At 46.5% G+C, this 23,109-nt stretch overlaps 1 protein-coding gene and 1 pseudogene across 2 annotated transcripts in view; both read left to right on the top strand.

The window, feature by feature from the left end:
* LOC126183486 (LIM and SH3 domain protein Lasp) overlaps positions 1-23,109 on the top strand; it is a 166,242-nt gene that overhangs the window by 4,974 nt on the left and 138,159 nt on the right. The window lies entirely within an intron of this gene.
* On the top strand, positions 12,260-12,377 carry LOC126186073 (5S ribosomal RNA; annotated as a pseudogene).

The raw sequence follows: 23,109 nt of genomic DNA, 5'->3' as shown, positions 1-23,109 counted from the left end.
AGGAATGGCGTGGAATGTTTCATCCTTAATCAGTGATAATTTTGGTAGAGTGGCTCCTCTTTGGGAGCTAAGTTGAATGGGTCTTCCTGATAACCATCCTAGTTTTTGCAAATTTTCCAAATGAGCAGCAGGGATTTGACACTAGTCCATGTGACATTGGACTGTGTGTGCGTGTGCGCATAATAATCTGAGAAAAGGGATTATTTGTGAGGAATGTTAAAGGAAACTTGCACTTTGTATGTATACGTCACGGAAAAGGTAGTTTTCAATCAAGAAGCCTATTGTTAAAACGTTAAACTTCAGATACATGAAGGGAACATACGTAACTGTGAAGTGTTACTGATAGCTGCGACCTGTAATATTTTGCTTATATGCGTCATGAGAAATAGCTTCCACAAACTCTGTGGTATATGTGTAAGCCTTCATCGCAAGATATCTTTGTTTGAGGAGGCTAATTACTACAGTTTGGAAGGTATATCACTGCTTTGATCAGTGCTTTCCTAATGTCTGAACTGTGACTGCCTAAAAACTGTCTGCCGGGCGGGATTTCGGTCCAGACCGTGGCGTCCAACATCGCTACCTTCTCTGGCTTGCCGCGCGGGATTAGCCGAGCGGTCTCAGGCGCTGCAGTCATGGACTGTGCGGCTGGTCCTGGCGGAGGTTCGAGTCCTCTTTCGTGTGTGTGTGTGTGTGTGTGTGTGTGTGTGTGTGTGTGTGTGTGTGTGTTCAGGATAATTTAGGTTAAGTAGTGTGTAAGCTTAGGGACTGATGACCTTAGCAGTTAGGTCCCATAAGATTTCACACACATTAAAACTGTCTATGCCGGTTCTTTCTGGGTGGCAGTTTCACTAACACACAAATGGCAGATAACAACTATACTCTGCCCATCACTCTAGTCCTGCTCAATAGAATCCATAAAATTCTCGGCATATGTTCAGTATGTCTAATTGTTTCATATTGTATCAGGATTCGTTTTCAACGCTTAGCACCTACGCTCATAATCACACAGTACACGACGTGGATAACATTAATTCTGTAAGATATATACCTCTAAATAGCTCCACATGGCATTATTGGTTTTATGAGACACGTTAAGTGTTTCTCCCACCTTACATGTTTCTTAGCGATGCGATCGCGCAGCATTAAATCGCGCGTTTATGCTGGCGCGTCACCATAGAAATGACACACTTTTTTAAACTCTGCAAAGTAGACGCCTTATAGTGCAGGCCGTTGAGAACTGTTCAGTACAGATTTCCACAGAGCGCATTGCCAACACTATGAAGCCGTAGGAATGTGAAAGACAATCAGATTTTGTGATCGAGGGGGAGGTGGGAACTTAGCATTGGCTTGCTGGTTATGCTTACTAGAAATTTGGACCTGATACTATATTTTCGTCACACTTAACATGTAATACATGTTTAATCGATCTAACCTGTTATTTCATGTTCATCGCTTAATATCGAAATAATGTTAAATATTCACGTGTTGAGGAAAAAATCGCGAAAACGAAAACATTACAGCGAAAAATTGCGACGAAACTGACAACTTTTAGGACACAGTTAAAAGCGAAGAATTCGATATTACAATACTTCTTAAATTTGTAAAATGGGTATGTCAGTTCGGCGTGGTCGTAGTGTAATTACTACGGTGTAATTATCCCAAGCAGCTATTAAACAGTACTGTTGATGATGCCTGAACTCTGTAAGAATGGATATCATTGTGTTGTAAAGCTGTTTGCAGCACCCAGGGTATCAGTGAAATGACTACGACGACTGCAAAATCTGTACTAATGACATTTTGGCATGGAAACTTACTTGTCGCTTCGTGGGATGAATGGCTTTCTATTGACAATACTATTCCAGGAGACGAGCTCTGTGTTTAAGCATTGCCGTTCTACAAAATCAACAACCACTTGCACCTGTAGGGCGAGGAGAAAACGTAAGCGTTAAGGATGACTCCTCCACAGGCGTGCACAGTCACAGATGGGCGCCGAAGCAAATCGTCGGTCCATACACGTAGGTTACCATCTTCATACCTATACACATCACTTCCGAGGAAGCTTCTCGTCAGATACTTTTTTTACTGTTATTCCGAAAGTTAAGCCTGAACTCACGCAGAGTAGAACCCTCAATCGATTTGAAGTACGGTATACTGTGTATGTTGGAGCGCTCTCCTGCGACGATTGCTGAATGGTACTCGTAGCTCGTCGCATATCACACTTATAAACTTAGCGAAGTAACCTGCGCGAGTTACTCGACAATATTACCCTTCAGCTGCTTTGACAGAACACTATAGTGGAGGTCCTACTCTAAAACGCGCTATGTTGTTCTTTGCACAGAGTTATATGAAACACTCAAACCTGAATGCTATCTCGAGATAAAAAAAAAATAACAGCCGTCTTTGTACTTACTAGAAAACACAGGGACACTGGTACTCAGTTCCATGTGAGGGGTCATGTGACACTAAAACAAAACACATCCAACAGATTCTGAAAGATTTTAATTGTTGCCTACACTGAAAGCTAATATCTCAAGTCATGCAGTAAGACTACAGGTCCGCTTGTATCAAAATATCTTTCATACCGGATGTTGATGCACATGTTCCCCTAATTCTTTTGAATAGTGTAGTCCACAGAGACTTTTTTTTTTTTTTCCCAGACTGATGACGAGCTGCACGCCAATTTAGAGTGGCGAGGTGTTTATTTCGTGTGGTGCGTCCATTGGGGTCCAAGGGATAATCAGGTTGCCACCGGTGTCTTCATCTTGACCTTCGAGGGTGATACCTTACCCGAGAAGGTCAAGGTGATGGTCTACTGCTGTGATGTAAAGCCATATATCCCTCCCCCGATGCGATGCTTTAAGTACTGGAAGTTCAGCCATATGTCTCCCTGCTGCACTTCCAGCATCACATGTTGAGATTGTGGACGTCCATCACATCCCAAAAATCCATGTGCCCCGCCTCCCATCTGTATCAGCTGTGAAGAGCATCATTCACCTTGACCGCCAGACTGCAGGATTTCACAGAAAGAGAGGAATATCATGGAGTGAAAGACCCTGGACCTACTGACCTGCGCTGATGCTAAGGGAAAATGAGTGCCTACATCCTGTGGCTATGACTTCCTCATATGATGCTGCTGCTGCTGCTGCTGCTGCGAGAAGAGTTGTAGCCCCATCGGTTGCGCGAATTCCAGTCAGCTCTGAGCCACACGGCTACACCTGCCCCCTTGATGAAGGGGAGCACTCCCCCCCCCCCCCCCCCCCCCCCCAATTGCTCCTGCACCAACTACATCAGGAGCACTGCCCCCCCGCACCCCACCCCCCTCCACCCCAACCATTTGGGACACCAGTCCGTAATTCTCAGCTGGAGAAGCTTAAGTCTTTCTCGACTCGTCTCGCCAGGAAGGGGTCCCTTGGGTCACTCCCTTCCCAGGTTTCTGCTAATGGGAAAGATGACGCCCGCCAGTGGCTGATGGGCTCAGAAGCAGCTGGTCGTAAGACTTCATGATCATCCTCAGTCCTGGAGACTGAATCAGTGAAACCCTCCCAGCCAGAGAAACCCAAGGAGCAGTGAGAAAAGTCCAAAAAGAAGACCCCCTAACACCAAGGAAATTGCGATGGCACCCACACCACCGCTACCTACAAGCTGTGTCTGGGGATAAGGTGGAGATCTGAGGGCACTGAGGGCCTAGATCTCGCTGGAGCCTCAGACGCAATGGATACAGTCTGCTCATGCAATATGTCGGTGGCTGCAGGTGACTGAAGTGTAAACTGCCTCATTGAATGTTCCATGCCTTCCCAGTCTCACGATTTCATCCTCCAGTGGAATTGCGGCGGTTTTTTCCACTGCCTGGCTGAACTATGGCGACTGTGAAGCTTTACACCTGCTTTCTGCATTGCCTTCCAGGAAACCTGGTTCCTGGCAATAGGGACCCCTGCCCCTCCGCGGCTGTAAGGGATATTACAGGAACCGTAGTGACTATAATAGTGTGTGAGGTGGAGTTTGCGTTTATGTCCTGAACTCAGTCTGTAGTGAAACTGCGCCCCTTCAAACCCCTCTTGTAGCTGTGGCTGTCAGAATAAGGACGACACAGGAAATAACTGTCTGCAATGTATATCTTCCTCCAGATGGGGCAGTACCCATGAATGTATTAGCTGCACTGATTCATCAACTCACTAAACCTTTCCTACATTTGGGAGATTTTAACATTCATAACGCCTTGTGGGGTGGCACTGTGCTTACTGGCAAAGTTAGATGACAAAACTTTACTGTCTCAGTTCGAACTCGGCCTCTTAAATACTGAGGCTGCCACACATTTCATTGTGGCTCGTGGTAGTTACTCGGACATTGACCTATCCATTTGCAGTCCAGGACTTCTCCCATCTATCCACTGGAGAGAACATGACGACCTGTGTGGTAGTGACCACTTCCCCATCTTCCTGCCACTGCCCCGGCGTCAAGCCCACGGACGCCTGCCCAAATGGGCTTTAAACAAGGCATACTGGGAAACTTTCACCTCTGATGTCAGCGTTGAATCTTCCCCACTTGGTAACATCGGTGTGATGGTTGAGCAGGTGACTACCACAATCGTTTCTGTAGCAGAAAACGCGATCGCTAGCTCTTTAGGGAGCCCCTGGCGAAAGACAGTCCCTTGGTGGTCGCCAGAAGGCGCTGAGGCAATTACAGGGCATCGGCGATCTCTACAGTAACATAAGAGGTACCATTTCCTAGAGCATCTGAGAGCCTTTAAGCGGCTCCGTGCCCGTGTACGCCAGCTTATCAAAAGACGGAAGCAGGAGTGTTGGGAGAGATACGTCTCGACCATTGGGTGCTATACGTCGCCTTCCCAAGTCTGGACGAAGATCAGACGTCTTTTTGGGTACCAGACCTCAACAGGTGTCCCTGGCATTAACATGAATGGCGTGTTATCTACCTACTCAAACGCGATTGCTGAGCGCTATGCTTGAGCCTGTGCGTCAGAGAACTACCTCCAGCATTTCGCACCCTCAGACGGCGGATGGAAAGAAATGTCCTCTCGTTCGCTACGCGCCACAGTGAACCCTATAACACCCCATTTACAGAGTGGCAGCTCCTCAGTGCCCTTGCGCATTAACCCAACACAGCTCCTGGGCCAGATCGGATCCACAGTCAAAAGATTAAACATCTCTTATCTAACTACAAGCGACATCTCATCATCTTCAACCGAATCTCTTGCGATTGCGTCTTTCCATCATAATGGCGGGAGTGCACCATCATTCCGGTGCTTAAACCCGGTAAAAACCCGCTTGATTTGGATAGCTATCGGCCCATCAGCCTCACCAACGTTCTTTGTAAGCTGCTGGAATGTATGGTGTGTCGGTGTTTGGGTTTGGTCCTGGAGTTACGTGGCCTACTGGCTCCATGCCAGGGCAGCTTCTGCCAGGGTCGCTCTACCACTGATAATCTTGTGTCCCGCGAGTCTGCCATCTAAAGAGCCGTTTCCAGACGCCAACATCTGGTTGCTGTCTTTCTTTTATTTACGAAAAACGTATGACAAGACTTGCGACATCATATCCTTGCCACATTATACGAGTGCGGTCTCCGAGGCCCGCTCGAGTTTTTGAATAAAAACTTCCTCTCGCTTCGTAATTTCCGTGTCCAAGTTGGTGCCTCCCATAGTTCGCCCCATATCCAGGAGAATGGGGTCCTGCAGGGCTCTGTATTGAGTGTATTCTATTTTTAGTGGCCATTAATGGTCTAGCAGCAGCTGTACACCAGTACTGGTGTTGCTGAGCGGCGCCTACAGGGAGCCATCCACAAAGCGCAGTCATGGGCTCACGCCCACGGCTTCCAGTTTTCGGCCGCTAAGTCGTGTGTCATGCATTTCTGTCGGCGTCGTACCGTTCATCCGGAACCAGAACTTTACCTTCATGACGATCCACGCACTGTAGTGGAGACATATCGATTCTTAGGTCTCGTTTTCGACGCCCGATTAACTTGGCTACCTCACCTTCGTCAGCTTAAGCAGAAGTGCTGGCAGCACCTCAATGCCCTCCGCTGCCTGAGCAACACCAACTAGGGTACACATAGCACTATGCTGCTGTAGCTCTCCAGAGCCTTTGTTCAATCCCACCTTGACCATGGGAGTGTGGTTTATGGTTCGGCGGCAACCTCAGTGCTGCGTTCACTCTACCCGTGCACCACTGTGGCGTTGGCCTAGTGACAGGAGCTTTTAGGACGAGTCCGGTAACCAGCGTCCTGCTGGAGCCTGGACTCCCTCTATTGCAGGTTAGGCGTGCGCAGTTGCTCTCCTGTTAGGTTGCACATGTTCGTAGTTCTCCTGTGCATCCGAATTACCGTCTCCTTTTCCCGCCCATGGCGGTTCATCTCCCTCATCGGTGCCCCAAGTCAGGGATTACAATTGAAGTTCATGTGCGATCCCTTCTCTCCGAACTAGAGTCTTTGCCTTTACCACCTATACTGTCAGCTCGCGGTAGCTGCGTGGTCAGAACGACAGGATGTCAGTCCTCAGGGTCCAGGTTCGATTCCCGGCTGGGTCGGAGATTTTCTCCGCTCATGGACTGGGTGTTGTCCTAATCATCATTATTTCATCCCCACTGACACGCAAGTCGCCGAAGTACCGTCAAATCGAAAGACTTGAACCCAGCGAACGGTCTACCTCACAGGAGGCCCTAGTCACACATTTATTTACCACCTATACTTCAGGTTCATTCGCGAACACTTACATGGTGTGCACGTAGGCTGCGGCTTCGCCTGGACATTTTACATGGCCGTAAGGACTCGGTTAACCCTGTGACTCTCTGCTGTTACTTCCTCTCGATTCTCGACATTTACTGGGGCCATGAAGTGGTTTACACCGATGACTCGATTGCTGATGGTCACGTTGGCTTTGCCTATGTCCATGCAGGACATTAAGAACAGCACTCCTTACCAGGCGGCTGCAGTGTTTCCAGTGCAGAGCTGCCGGCCATGTCTTGTGCTCTTGAGCACATCCACGCATGCGAGTAGTTTCAGTTTTCTACCGACTCCTTGAGCAGCTTACAAGCTATCGACCAGTGCTACCCTCGTCATCCTTTGGTAGCGACCATACAGGACTCCACCTATGCCCTGGAACGGTCCAGTCGTTCAGTGTTGTTTGTCTGGACCCCAGGTCACTTCGGAATCTCAGGCAACGAACTTGCCAACAGGCTGGCCAAACAGGCTACACGGAAAGCGCTTACGGAGATCAGCTTCTCTGCAACTGACTTGCGTTCAGTACTATGCCGCGAGGTTTTGCGCATTAGGGAGACAGAATGGCATAACCGCAGTACGCACAACGAGCTGTGTGCCATTAAGGAAACTAGGAATGTGTGGAAGATCTCCGGCGCGCCTCTCGCAGGGACTCTGTGGTTCTGTCGGCTCCGCATTGACCCTACCTCCTTCGTCGCGAGGACCCACCCCGGTGTTGCTGTGGCTCACGAATGACTGTCGTCCATCTCTTGCTGGACTGCCCACTTTTAAGCCGCTCTGCGGCGGACTTCTAACTTTCTCAGCACCCTACTTTCGGTGTTGAGCGACAATGCCTCAATAGTATCTTTAGTTTTAAGTTTTATTCGTGAAGATGAGTTTTATCATTTGCTCAAAGTTTTAGCACATGTCCTTTGACCCTGTGTGTCCTTCACCCTAGTGCTTTCAGGGTGGAGGTTTTAATGTATTGCAGAGTGGCTGGCTGTTCCTTTTTAGACTCATGATCAACCAGCCATGGTAACCTGCATTCTTGTTTTAACCTCTTCTACCTGTTTATTGCGTCTTTGTGGCTTTCTTGTCCCCTTTTGTCCATTTAAGTCTGTTGCCCTTCAGTCATTGTTGTGGTTTTTCCTTTCATTCTCTTTTGTGTTGTCTCATTGTCTTCTCCTCACCCTTGCGGCATTGTTTACTTTGGAACAAGGGACCGATGACCTCGTAGTTTGGTCCCCCCCCCCCCCCCCCCTCTCTTTTAAACCAACCAATTCACACTTGCAATGTGTGTGCCTCAGGTTCGACTTCTGGCCGTGATAAAGTTGTTAACCAAAAGTACGTCATCCACAAGCATTCCTGTGAAGCGTGAATTACATGAAGAAGGAAAAATTATTTGTAATAGTTTTTATTGTAATCGATCTTGTCTAAGACTGTTAATTAAGAATCTCAGTTTCCAATGATAACTGGATTTTTGTGCTTGATAGATAATTAGAAATAAAAAACGTGCGTATTTCATAGAAATGAAAATTAGGTGTGTGCTTATTGGCATGTATTTTTATGAATCTAATATTTAAATGTTGTACGTATTCGAAATGAACGTGAAAAAAGTTTGACTAGCGTAAGGATAATTATGCAGAAAGACTTGGTCAAAATTTCTACTTGGTAGCTGTCAGAATGCGGATAAATGAAAGTAACCAGCGATTACCGTCCTCTAGTGCTATTGGATTTTTTTTTCCATCTTTGTCGATTTTACACTTAGCAGAAACGCTCCTTGAAGATGTACCCTTGTTTAATAATTTCGACTGATCAGGAATCGGACCCAGGTCCCCGAGGCGGCAGGTGAGGATTCTGCCACAGAGCCACACTGCATCTCGAAAAATCGATCTTACCATAGGACAGTAAAGGCGCTCGATAAACTTAGAGGTCGATTTTCTCGAGAATTTTTGCGATTAGCATCGAACTGCTTTGGGAAATTAATATTAGAATTCTGAAAGTCACGTATCACAAATACTAAGAAATTTCACAATTCCGACTCCCGTGTGGTGTCTTTGTAAGATTGTGAATCGGTATCCACGCACACAGCGCACATTTTCCGCATTTGAACAGCCGTATTATATATTCCACTCAGCCGCGTCTGCTGATAGCAAAAGGAATTCCCAGAGGCTCTGTTAACTCCTTTTGATAATTCCACCAATAAAGAAGTCAGAGTTCGGAAAATTTGAGTGTATCAGCTGTGCTAATCTCGGAAATTTTTGCATTCTGCTGACAACTGCAGTTAATGGTGTATCATAGAGTCGTTAAAGTTTCGAATAATATGACCCAGTACATTATGCTGGAGATAAAATTTTAAACGGAAACGAAAGTTACGTCGGCCGTGCTCGAGGGAAGAATAATAGAATACCTGAAGTTCTGGAGATAAACAGATAGTCAGCAGGGCTATGAGTTTGCTTACGATGCTGTTACCCATGGTAAACAATCATCGTTTGACGAACGTAGGGATAGTTATGCAGTAAAACTTGGACAAAATTTCTACTCAGTAAATGACGATAAATGAAAGACAACGATCATAACAAAGAGAGAACCTGGCAGTACAGGGTGGGGAAAATAAAAGCGGCACGGACGAGTGGATGAGTTTGGACGGGAATGCATGCAGATAACCATACCCTCTGACGTGCACACCACATGTACGCCCGCCACGTGATCCAGAGCATCGTGCCGGCTGTCAGAGTGAATGAGCAGTGCAAAGGGGCGATGGTACTCTCAATGGAGAAACGGGTGTACGTTGCGGAAAATTACGCGACAGCAAAGTCGTGGAAACAGTATGCTCATTTGTTTTCTGAGAAGTTTACTGGTATCAGAGAGTGCCATGCAACGCTTACTTCGAAAATGGCGTCAGACAGAATCTGTGTTCAATGGGTCAAAAGACAGTCGTGAACGTGGCCGCTCGCTAGAAATCTAGAAAATGTGGCTGCAGTTCACCAGAAAATTCTTTTTTACAATATGCCACAGTAGAATGTCTTGAAACACAAATAGCCCCGTATTCTTAAATTTTCCATTTGATGGTTGAGAAGGCCCAAGCTAATCCTTGAAAATAGGTGAAAGATCTGCACGTCCCTAAGTGTTTCTCTTCGTACACTGTGATTAGGAGGCTGCATTCAATAGTAGGCCGCTCCAAAAGTGGCTATCAGTTCAAAGATTGCAGGAAGACAAGTGCCATATAGAGTAAATCATTGCGGTGTTCAAAACAGCCTTCAGGTCGAAGACAACTCCCTTTCTGATTAAGTTTTTAGGCGGGAGTTGGTGGCAACTGCGTCACCACGAGGTGATAATTACTGGATAAAATTTACACAGTACATGACGTTGAGATCAAGGTAGAGGGATAAACTACACTACTGGCCATTAAAATTGCTACACCTAGAAGAAATGTAGATGATAAACGGGTATTCATTGGATAAATATATTATACTACAACTGACATGTGATTACATTTTCACGCAATTTAGGTTCATAGATCCTGAGAAATCAGTACCCAGAACAACCACCTCTGGCCGTAATAACGGCATTGATACGCCTGGGCATTGAGTCAAACAGAGCTTGGATGGCGTGTACAGGTACAGCTGCCCATGCAGCTTCCAACATGATACCACAGTTCATCGAGAGTAGTGACTGGCGTATTGTGACGAGCCAGTTGCTCGGCCACCATTCACCAGACGTTTTCAATTGGTGAGAGATCTGGAGAATGTGCTGGCCAGGGCAGCAGTCGAACATTTTCTGTATCCGAAAGGCCCGTACAGGACCTGCAACATGCGGTCGTGCATTATCCAGCTGAAATGTAGGGTTTCGCAGGGATCGAATGAAGGGTAGAGCCACGGGTCGTAACACATTCGAAATGTAACGTCCACTGTTCAAAAGTGCCGTCAACGCGAACAGGAGGTGACCGAGACGTGTAACCAATGGCACCCCATACCATCACGCCGGGTGATACGCCAGTATGGCGTTGACGAATACACGCTTCCAATGTGCGTTCACCGCGATGTCGCCAAACACGGATGCGACCATCATGATGCTGTAAACAGAACCTGGATTCATCCAGAAAAAATGACGTTTTGCCATTCGTGCACCTAGGTTCGTCGTTGAGTACACAATCACAGGCGCTCCTGTCTATGATGCAGTGTAAAGGGTAACCGCCCCATGGTCTCAGAGCTGATAGTCCGTGCTGCTGCAAACGTCGTCGAACTGTTCGTGCAGATGGTTGTCTGGCAGACGTCCCCATCTACTGACTCCGGGATCAAGATGTGGCTGCACGATCCGTTACAGCCATGTGGATAAGATGCCTGTCATTTCGACTGCTAATGATACGAGGCCGTTCGGATCCAGCACGGCGTTCCGTGTTACCCTCCTGAACCCGTCGATTCCATATTCTGCTAACAGTAATTGGATCTCGACCAACGCGAGCAGCGATGTCGCGATACGATAAACCGCAATCGCGATAGGCTACAATCTGACCTTTATCAAAGTCGGAAACGTGGTGGTACGCATTTCTCCTCCTTACACGAGGCACCACAACAACGTTTCACCAGGCAACGCCGGTAAACTGCTGTTCGTGTATGAGAAATCGGTTGGAAACTTTCCTCATGTCAGCACGTTGTAGGTGTCGCCACCGGCGCCAACCTTACGTGAATGCACTGAAAAGCTAATCATTTGCATATCACAGCATCTTCTTCCTGTCAGTTAAATTTCGCGTCTGTAGCACATCATCTTCGTGGTGTAGCAATTTTAATGGCCAGTAGTGTAAACAGTAGTCCATTCCCGATAGAATTGTTCGGCGAAAGTCCCACTTTCGCGGATAAGAGTATCCGCGCGGATCAACTTCAACTATGACTGGCTTCGAATGTGTGAGTTATAGAGCATTTCATGTAGCTCCGTGAGTCGATCGTTCAACCACATTGACTGCAGGGCGGGTGTAATGAGGCACCGGCTCTGTTGGTTTTGGATGGAAATGTAGGCAAGGTAAGCTGTATCTGTAGAGAAGAAATATCTTAATAAATCTTTGAAAACCGAACTACATTTAAACAGAAACTCTTCCATGAGTGTGTTAGAGATTTTTTTTTTTTTTTCCTGGGACATACACAATCAGCACCGACCACAGCAGTTCGATGTAGCTTGGTATCGCAGAACAAGTACTTGCATGCCGATAGATTGTGTATTCGTTTTAATTTGCTTGGATGTGCTCTGGGATACAGAAACATGTGACGTTCCACACATATCCTTGCTACTGTCATTAAACATTGTCCAAACTTAAAGGCTCATCAGAAAAAGAAATTTCCTAGCAAGTGTCACAACAAATGTTTGTATTATGCCCACTCGTTTGTCGGAGAAATACAACCTTTAACGAACTGGAAATGACTCAGGTGCTGAAAAAATTTCAACGAGTCTTAGGAGAAAAGTCTAGAAATGTGCCACGGAAGGGAGCATGCTATGAAGACAAACGTCGAGGCAGTCCCACTGGTAGTGAGATAAAAATGAAGTAAGTTTAGTGGATAGAGCCAACGGCCTTGCCACTGTGGCAATGCCGGTTCGTGTCAGATCACCGAAGTTAAGTGCTGTCGGGCTTGGCTAGCACTTGGATGGGTGACCATCCGGTCTTCCAAGTGCTGTTGGCAAGTGGAGCGCCTTGTGAGGCAAACTGAGGAGCTATGGGATTTAGAAGTAGTGGCTCCCGTCTCGTAAACTGATATACGGCTGGGAGAGCAGTGTGCTGACCACATGCCCCTCCATATCCGCGTCCAGTGACGCCTTTGGTTCAATGGTTCAAATGGCTCTGAGCACTATGGGACTCAACATCTTAGGTCATAAGTCCCCTAGAACTTAGAACTACTTAAACCTAACTATCCTAAGGACATCACACACACCCATGCCCGAGGCCGTATTCGAACCTGCGACCGTAGCAGTCCCGCGGTTCCGGACTGCAGCGCCAGAACCGCTAGACCACCGCGGCCGGCTGACGCCTTTGGGTTGAGGATGACACGGCGGCCGGTCGGTACAGTTGGGCATTCCAAGGCCTGTTCGGACGGAGTTTAGTTGGGGATATAGGGCTATTGACCACCAATGGTTATGAAGTAGTAGTGTAGTAGTGACCAGTCCTCTTGGCCACCAGTCACGTTATCCTTCAGTACAGTTGTGATGGTACTATTGTCTTGTCACCATCCAAAACACCACCACCTTATTTCTTCTGCAGTTTGCATTGCCCTCCAAGAAACGCACTTCCCTGATAACAATTCTTCAGTGTTGTGTGGTTATCGGTCGTTTTGTTGGAACTTTGCTGGTTGCAAGAGGGCATCTGTAGGGATCTGTACTTTGATTCATACAGATGTCGTCAGTAAATGGATTCGCCTTCGTACTTCATTGGAGGCAACACCCGTTTGTAACGTTTACCTACTTCCAGGGCAGCCACATACTAATGTTGAATTGACTGCATTAATCCTCTTTTTCTCCTACTTGGGGACTTCAACGCACACCACCCCCTATGGGGTGGGAGGGGGGGTGGGGGGGAGGGCAGGAGTGCCACTTCATCTGGTAGGGGCCTTCTAATTGACCAGCATCTCACAAACCATGATCTGTGCTTTCTCAGGTATGGTTTTCGTACACATTTAAGTGCTGCCAATGGCACCTTATCAGCCGTTGATCTTACGGACTCTTCCCTTAATTTTCTGGCTTCAGTATATTCGACACTGCATGACGACCACTTTCTGGTGATCCTGTTGTCTCCTTCCTGGTGCCAGACTCACCACCACATGAGACATTTCACTGAGCCAGTTGGCCATTGTATGCCTCTGCTGTTACATTCGCTGCTGCCTACCTATCTGTTGGATTGTAGAGATGGGGTTGTGAAAGGCGTCTCATATGGATCAGCTGCACAGCTAGATCAGCTATTACCTATTCTACAGGTGCGCACTCCCCCCCCCCCCCCCCTCCCCGCCCGTCAGCCAGTGATGTGGTGTACCAAAGACATTGCAATAGCTATTCAGGAGTGCTGACAATCCCTGCATTTATTCAAATGACATCCAAGCTCAAGCTTATCACTTTTAAGCGACTTTGTGCTAAGGCTCATTATCCAACCAAATATAGTAAGAAGGAATACTGGGGAGATCTATGTCTCCTCCTTGGGGACGTGTGCCTCATCATTTCGGGCATGGGCCAAGCACCGTGATCTTAGAGGCTACCAGCTATATACGGCTGTTCTGGGCCTTGTCCTACAGGGTAGTCTTTGTACTGTTTTGGTTCTTGCAGGACATTTTTCGACCTACTTCGTGATAGCATTACATTCTCTTCCCGTCTGGCTACTGTTCTACTGCAGAAGTGACTAGTTGAAGATGTCCCCTTATATTTCACTCCCTACCAAGCTCAGTCAGATACCATAGTTTCCTTATTCTTAAATACCTCAAAACAGTTACTGACCAATTACCCTGACCAACGATTTCATCTGTAAGCTACTTGAGTGGATGATTGACCACAGATTATGCTGGATTAGTTGTAGAATTTTGGAACACGTATTATATTCGAGTATAATGACTTTCCTGGAGACTAGGAATCTACTCTGTAGGAATCAGCATGGGTTTCGAAAAAGACGGTCGTGTGAAACCCAGCTCGCGCTATTCGTCCACGAGACTCAGAGGGCCATAGACACGGGTTCACAGGTAGATGCCGTGTTTCTTGACTTCCGCAAGGCGTTCGATACAGTTCCCCACAGTCGTTTAATGAACAAAGTAAGAGCATATGGACTATCAGACCAATTGTGTGATTGGATTGAAGAGTTCCTAGATAACAGAACGCAGCCATGTCATTCTCAATGGAGAGAAGTCTTCGGAAGTAAGAGTGATTTCATGTGTACCACAGGGGAGTGTCGTAGGACCGTTGCTATTCACAATACATAAATGACCTTGTGGATAACATCGAAAGTTCACTGAGGCTTTTTGCAGATAATGCTGTGGTGTATCGAGAGGTTGTAACAATGGAAAATTGGACTGAAGTGCAGGAGGATCTGCAGCGAATTGACGCATGGTGCACGGAATGACAATTGAATCTCAATGTAGACAAGTGCAATGTGCTGCGAATACATAGATAGATAGATCCCTTATCATTTAGCTACAAAATAGTTCAACAACTGGAAGCAGTTAATTCCATAAATTATCTGGGACTAGGCATTAGGAGTGATTTAAAATGGAATGATCGTATAAAGTTGACTGTCGGTAAAGCAGATGCCAGACTGAGATTCATTGGAAGAATCCTAAGGAAATGCAATCCGAAAAGAAAGGAAGTAGGTTACAGTACGCTTGTTCGCCCACTGCTTGAATACTGCTCAGCTGTGTGGGATCCGTACCAGATAGGGTTGATAGAAGAGATAGAGAAGATCCAACGGAGAGCAGCGCGCTTCGTTACAGGATCATTTAGTAATCGCGAGAGCGTTACGGAGATGATAGATAAACTCCTGTGGAGGACTCTGCAGGAGAGACGCTCAGTAGCTCGGTACGGGCTTTTGTTAAAGTTTCGAGAACATACCTTCACCGAGGAGTCAAGCAGTGCTCCCTCCTACGTATATCTCGCGAAGAGACCATGAGGATAAAATCAGAGAGATTAGAGCCCACACAAAAGCATACCGACAATCCTTCTTTCCACGAACAATACGAGTCTGGAATAGAAGGGAGAACCGATAGAGGTACTCAGGGTACCCTCCGCCACACACCGTCAGGTGGCTTGCGGAGTATAGATGTAGATGTAGATTCTAGGATCTCGGGGCTTTGTGTCCTATCATTGTGGTTCCAGCGAGGGACGGTCCACACCCATCCATCTCCTCAGGTTGGAAACAGCAGCCCGACAGGCTTTTCCTAAATGTGAACACCTTGTTGCAGTCTTTTACCAGCATAAGGTGTAAGACACCACTTGGCGTCATCTCATTTTACTTACCCTCCATGACTGTAGCATCCGAGGACCTTCCCTCCCGATTTTTATTCGTCAGCTGCTGACTTCTTGATCTCCTTCATATTGCGCTTATTGTTGATGGTACAAAAGACGCCCATTACATTTTTAGCGTTCTCACTTTCACTGTTATGAACCGCCACTAGATCAGAAAACGATGTCTGTGGATGTCTTTACTTCTGGATGAACTGCTTTCGGGCCGAGGGACTGATGACGTTGTGGTGTCTCTGACTACTGCCCCCCCCCCCCCCCCCCCCCCGCCCCTAAATCTACCAACCATCATAGTTGTCCCATGTCCAGTTTTTGCAGACAGTGAACGCTTTGCGGTCCTAGTCTCACATCTCTGCTACTATGGCATGTCCACAGGATTTGTGCTACAGTGACCATTACCCAATCATTTTATTGAGTACTCTATTAGAGACCCACTGATGCTTCACCTAGTGAAAAGCCGATTGGTACGCTTACTCTTTCAAAGCTTTCGTCACGGTTTATCAAGTAAAGGATGCTGACGATATAATGCAAGAAACAATGAGTGTGATTGACCATACAGCACATAATGCGATATGCTGTATTGTAGTGATGTCAAGAAAAAGCGGAGACCATCAGAAACAAAGAGCATTCAACAATGAAGATGACGTCCCTCAGCTAATATTTTAATTTTCTGAAAATCTAAGAGCTCAAGCACGTTATTTAATCAAACAATGGAAACGAAGTTGGAAATAGTGCATTGCTTCAATGACTACACATACGGGGTGATCAAAAAGTCAGTATAAATTTGAAAACTGAATAAATCACGGAATAATGTAGATAGAGAGGTACAAATTGACACACATGCTTGGAATGACATGGAGTTTTATTAGAACCAAAAAAATACAAAACTTCGAAAAATGTCCGACAGATGGCGCTTCATCTGATCAGAATAGCAATAATTAGCATAACAAATTAAGACAAAGCAGAGATTATATTCTTTACAGGAAATGCTCAAAATGTCCACCATCATTCCTCAACAATAGCTGTAGTCGAGGAATAATGTTGTGAACAGCACTGTAAAGCATGTCCGGAGTTATGGTGAGGCATTGGTGTCGGATGTCGTCTTTCAGCATCCCTAGAGATGTCGTTCGATCACGATACACTTGCGACTTCAGGTAACCCCAAAGCCAATAATCGCACGGACTGAGGTCTGGAGACCTGGGAGGCCAAGCATGACGAAAGTGGAGGCTGAGCACACGATCATCACCAAACGACGCGCGCAAGAGATCTTTCATGCATCTAGCAATACTTCGTTTTTTTCTGATAAAACCCCATGTCATTCCAAGCATGTGTGTCAATTTCTACCTCTATCTACATTATTCCGTGGTTTAAGTTTTCAAATTTATACTGACTTTTTGATCACCCAGTACACTGATCAGCCGAAACTTTATGGCCACCTACCTAATAGCGGTATGTCCATCTTCGGGATGGAGAACAGCTGAGACACATTGTGGCGTGGAAGTAATGAGGCCCTTGTAGGTTCCTGGAGGGAGTTGGTACCACATCTGCACACACACAAGTCACCCAATTCCCGTAAATCTAGGGAAGGGGAGTGCACATCCCTGACGCCACGTTCAGTCACATCCAAGATATGTTTGATTGGGTTCAGATGTGGCGAGTTGCAGGGTCAGCATATCAACAGGAACTCGCCACTATGTTACTCTCGCACACTTTTGGTCTTGTGACGTGGCGCATTATCTTACTGAAAAAGCTACTGACGTCGGGAAATATGGTCGTCATAAAGGGTTGTACGTGGACAGAAACCAAAGTAAAATACTCCTTGGCCGTCACGGTGCCTTGCACGAGCTCAACTGGACCGATGAATGCCCACATTGATGTTCTCCAGGGCATAATGGAGCCGCCACCACCTTGACTCTGCCCTGCAGTATGAGTGTCGAGGAACTGTTCCCTTGGAAGACAACAGGTTCAGGCCCTCTCATCGACATGGTGAAGGTGTAGTGATTCATCAGACCATGCAGTGCTCTGCCACAGCGCCAACGTCCAGTGCCGATGGTCTCGTGCCCATTTCACTCGTAGTGCCCAATGTCGTGGTGTTAACATTAGCACATACGAGGTGCATTAAAGTTCTAAGACCTCCGATTTTTTTTCTCGGACTGGAAAGAGATAGAAACATGCGCATTGTTTTAAAATGAGGCCGCGTTCACTGTCAATACGTCCCAGAGATGGCAGCACCATACGGCAGATGGAATTTTACCGCCAACGACGAGAATGAGAACTGTTCTAAATACTTAAAATGGTGACGTTTTCCTTACTTGAACAGCGAGCAATCATTCGTTTTGAATTTGCGTGGTGTGAAACCAATTGAAATTCACCGACAGTTGAAGGAGACGTGATGATGGAGTTACGGATGTGTCGAAAGTGCGTTTGTGGGTGCAACAGTTTAATGAAGGCAGAACATCGTGTGACAACAAACCGAAACAACCTTGGGCTCGCACAAGCCGGTCTGACGACATGATCGAGAAAGTGGAGAGAATTGTTTTGGGGGATCGCCGAATCACTGTTGAATAGATCGCCTCCAGAGTTGGCATTACTGTGGGTTCTGTGCACACAATCCTGCATGACGACCTGAAAATGTGAAACGTGTCATCCAGGTGGGTGCCACGAATGCTGACGGACGACCACACGGCTGCCCGTGTGGCATGTTGCCGAGCAATGTTGACGCGCAATGACAGCATGAATGGGACTTTCTTTTCGTCGTTTGTGACAGTGGATGAGACGTGGATGCCATTTGTCAATCCAGAAACAAAGCGCCAGTCAGCTCAATGGAAGCACACAGATTCACCGCCACCAAAAAAATTTCGGGTAACCGCCAGTGCTGAAAAAATGATGGTGTCAATGTTCTGGGACAGCGAGGGCGTAATCCTTACCCATTGCGTTCCAAAGGGCACTACGGTAACAGGTGCATCCTACGAAAATGTTTTGAAGAACAAATTCCTTCCTGCACTGCAACAAAAACGTCCAGGAAGGGCTGCGCGTGTGCTGTTTCGCCAAGACAATGCACCCGCACATCGAGCTAACGTTACGCAACAGTTTCTTCGTGATAACAACTTTGAAGTGATTCCTCATGCTCCCTACTCACCTTACCTGGTTCCTAGTGACTTTTGGCTTTTTCCAACAATGAAAGACACTCTCCGGGGCCGCACATTCACCAGCTGGTGCTGCTATTGCGTCAGCGATTTTCCAGTGGTCAAAACAGACTCCTAAAGAAGCCTTCGCCGCTGCCATGGAATCATGGCGTCAGCGTTGTGAAAAATGTGTACGTCTGCAGGGCGATAACGTCGAGAAGTAACGCCAGTTTCATCGATTTCGGGTGAGTAGTTAATTAGAAAAAAATCGGAGGCCTTAGAACTTGAATGCACCTCGTGTATGTGTTGTTGACTGCCGAGGCCTATCGTTAGGAGTGTTCGGTGCACTATGTGTTCTGACACACTTGTACTGTGCCCAGCATTGAAGTTTGATGTTAGTTCGACCCCCCCCCCTGCCGTCCTGGGGTTGGGTTGTTTTGGGGTAGGAGACAAGACAGTGAGGTCATCGGTCTCATCGGATTAGGGAAGGACGAGGAAGGAAGTCGGCCGTGCCCTTTGAAAGGAACCATCCCGGTATCTGCTTGGAGCGATTTAGGGAAATCACGGAAAACCTAAACCAGGATGGCCGGACGCGAGATTAAACCGTCGTCCTCCCGAATGAGTCCAGCGTGCTAACCACTGCGCCACCTCGCTCGGTCCCCTGTCCTGTATTACCAGTATGCCTAGCCTACGACGTTTGACATCTGTAATAAGGGGAGGCCGCCCAGCACCACGATGTCTGGACACAGTTTCACCTTGGTTTCGCCACGTGTTGAAGACACCACAGCACTCCTCGTGCCGAGCCTCCAGACCGTTACAATCTGCTCTCGGTCAAATTCAGATTGTGTGCCTTCCGTATCTATACACGAACAGCACGTTCACTGATACTGAATGCACCGTGCGTGTGTCTGACTAGCAGTCATTTCTCGCCAAGTGACACTGCTATCGCCCGGACGGTTTATACCGATAGGTCACTGATCATAATGTTCTGGCTGATCAGTGTACAGCGCGAAAGTGTGGAAAAAACTGACACATATCAACGGAAATCCGTAGTTTTAGACAGAGGACATCGCTGAATTATTGATGTACTACACGGAACTGTCAGCGTCAGACAAGTTTCATCCTGTTTTTACTCGACATAATTTTTAAGAAAAAATGACAATTTATCGTTTAACACTCTACAGATATACCTATGACGCCCTGTTTACAGACTGGATATTACAGTGCACTAGCAAGATACCTCCCTAGGCTCAGATACCACACAAAACCACATACTTCACCTATTAAGGTACTATAGCAAAGTACACTGGATTTTTAACAATATTTGCCTAGAGTTTTTCCTACTTAGTGGACGGAAGGTATCATTGTACGTGGTGGTGGTGGTGGTGGTGGTGGTGGTGGTGGTGAACAAGTGGTGACACATATTAAACACGTTACTTTTTTGACACTTCCAAAGTAACCTCCGACTTCTATTAAACATCTCTTTCTCATAGACATTTAAGTTAGTTCGTACTAAACTTGGCAATCAACATAAATACCACGTTGATCCCTAAGGTTAATTTTTGAGTGCTACTCTTTTCACAGTTCAAATAAACGAAATTGATAAATGTATTGTCGGTCTTACATGTCGACGGCGGCTATTTGTGCTAGAGTTGGACGTTATTATGGTCACGAAAATGCGATCTTGTTAGGAGCATTCAGAAGACATCCCTGAGCCTAAAATAGTTATAATTTTTTCGCCTACAAAATCGTGGGTGGTGCACTTCTAGAGAATTTGATCTACCCACTCACAGCCTGAATGCCTGGCTATCCAATAGCTGCAAGCTTTTCGGAACTGCTGTTACAAAACCATCGTGGTTACCACACATAAAGCAGCTCAGGGGAACCTGCATGTGTACATTATTCTTAATACATCTTTGTAAACACTTGTCGGAGGGAGGGTATTGATGTTATAGTAAAATTTTCCGGTCATTGTTTTTAACCATGCTAGACCACAGGTGTCTGGCTTTGTGGTCAGAAGCTGCATTTGTTTTGGCCTTCCAGACCCTGAGCACATCACTGAAGTCTAACTTGCGACTTATCCTTTCCGCACGAGACCTATCTTTGATCTTCAGAGATACATCGCCAAAATCTGTTAGCTACTTGTGTAAGATTTGAGGCTATAAAATCATTATTACACTGCGCTCTTCGTGAATTGTTTGGAAAAAAATGAGAGCAGCAAAGGTTAGGCTAGAAGAGAAGCAATGGCAAGTTTTTTTCTCTGACGATAACATATTAGTGCCTCTTTTCTTACCATGCCAGCACTGAATCCATTGAGAGAATCTTCTCCACGTATGGGCTTGTTTCTTCAAAATTGAGAAGTAATTTAGGAGCGAAAAGAGCCGAGAAGTTAGTGGATATCTACAGATTATTGGATGCTACTAAAAAGTAGTAAAATGTACTTCAGTTAGATGGTTGGTTGATTTGGGGGAGGGGGCCAAACAGAGAGGTCATCCGTCCCATCGGATTAGTGAATGATGAGGAAGGAAGTCGACCGTGCCCTTTCGAAGGAACCATTTGCCTGAAGCGATTTAGGAAAATCACGGAAAACCTAAATCAGGATAGTCGGACACGGGTTTAAACCGTCGTCCTCCGAAATGCGAGTCCAGTGTGCTAACCACTGCGCCGCCTCGCCCCGTTATACTGTAGTCACGTTGAGTCTAAATCAAGTTATAGGTTTTTGTTTTTTCTCCAGTAAGTGTAAATGTTACTTAGCTGTGTCTCTTATGTTGCAAGAAAAGTTGAAACACGGTATTAATAAAATAAATTTTTGTAAATAGATGTGGCTTTTTTAAATTGTGGAAGGCTAACTATGTAGCATTCTGCATGCTAATTAAATCTTCGTAATTAAGTATAGTTGGGTTTTGACATTTCCTTGGAATGGGTTTTTAGAAACGCCAGTTGGTTGGGTTACAGTAAAATATTGATCAGGCCCTCCATGTCATCTGCCAATGGCATCATCGCATATGGAGGATATGTGGTCAGCACACCGCTTTCCCTGTCGTTGTGGGGTTTCTTGACTTTCGAACCGCTACTGATGGGTCGAGTAGCTCCTCAGTTGTGGCGAGACTGAGTGTGCCCCGTACCAGTCTTCCCTCAAAGGAGAAGTCCCTGGTATTATGTACTAGGAATCGAACCTGTCCCGCGTATGCTGTCGTTTCAAAGGCGGATTTAAAATTCCATATAGGCGTAACCTTTGATCTTTGTCATTCATGAACTTCTATACAGCCTCAGAAATACACGAATCTCTGTGGTCCTCTTGACGCCGAGGCACGTATGCATCACGGGCAATGCCCGTCCTAATAAGTTAAGGAAATTTCTACTTTGGACCTGCTGCCAGCACAAACTGACACCATATCTTCAAATATACGGAAGTAAAACCACCATCCGCCATTTATGTGGCAGCATTAGAGCTCTTCATCAGACAACATCCATATTACTCTCCTAACTTGTGGCTCGTCGATTGTGAGAGTAAAAGGACTAATAACCATGCTGTTCAGCCCCTTGAACATCTGTCGTCGTCGTCGGCGTCGTCATACACGCATGGATTTCTCCTTCCCTACCCCACCAAACAACACCCTCTTCGATGTAGTACGACCCTGTAAATAAAGTAAATATCGTTGCATGTAGGCAACAATAGTGAGGAGAATGTGACCTGCCTGCCGCCCAGTCATTCACGGCCCAGTGACATTGTGAATACCGCCTATATTAGACGTTAACGTGGAAGAATCATTCAGACTGTAGGTGGCAGCACTAGCAGTGGAGGGTGTATAAAGTGTTTCGGGGGGGGGGGGGGGGTGCGGAAGACAGTGGAGTCAATGTCTTAATGCTGAATCGGAGCGATTTATCTGACGTCCAGAACGACGTGACCATCGGCTTCAGGGCCAAGGGTGGAAACATTTCCGAAACGGCGAAGCTTGTAAACTGTTCGCGTGCCGCCAAGGTTAAAGTACACCGTGCTCAGCAAAATGGCGCTGTTCAAAATCGACGCAGGGGCACCTGTGATGCACTACTGGCAATAGATGACAGGGTTGAGAGACGGCTGCAAAGATGCGTACGGGCGAACAAATGTGAAATTGTTGACCAGTCGAACGCCCAGATGAACAAAAGGGCTATCAACAATGTCTAATTGTGTGCATGGCAAAAGCTGTTGGGGCTCATATGCGTCCTCAAGAGGTTGGGGGGAGGGAGGGCGCCATTTACTCCCTCCTGGAATGATGGATACAGACTTCTTCTTTACAGAATTCTGACGCATTTCTAAAGC

This window comes from Schistocerca cancellata, chromosome 4 (assembly GCF_023864275.1).
Source record: "Schistocerca cancellata isolate TAMUIC-IGC-003103 chromosome 4, iqSchCanc2.1, whole genome shotgun sequence".
NCBI classification, from domain to species: domain Eukaryota; kingdom Metazoa; phylum Arthropoda; class Insecta; order Orthoptera; family Acrididae; genus Schistocerca; species Schistocerca cancellata.
This window is presented reverse-complemented; position numbering and strand designations above follow the sequence as displayed.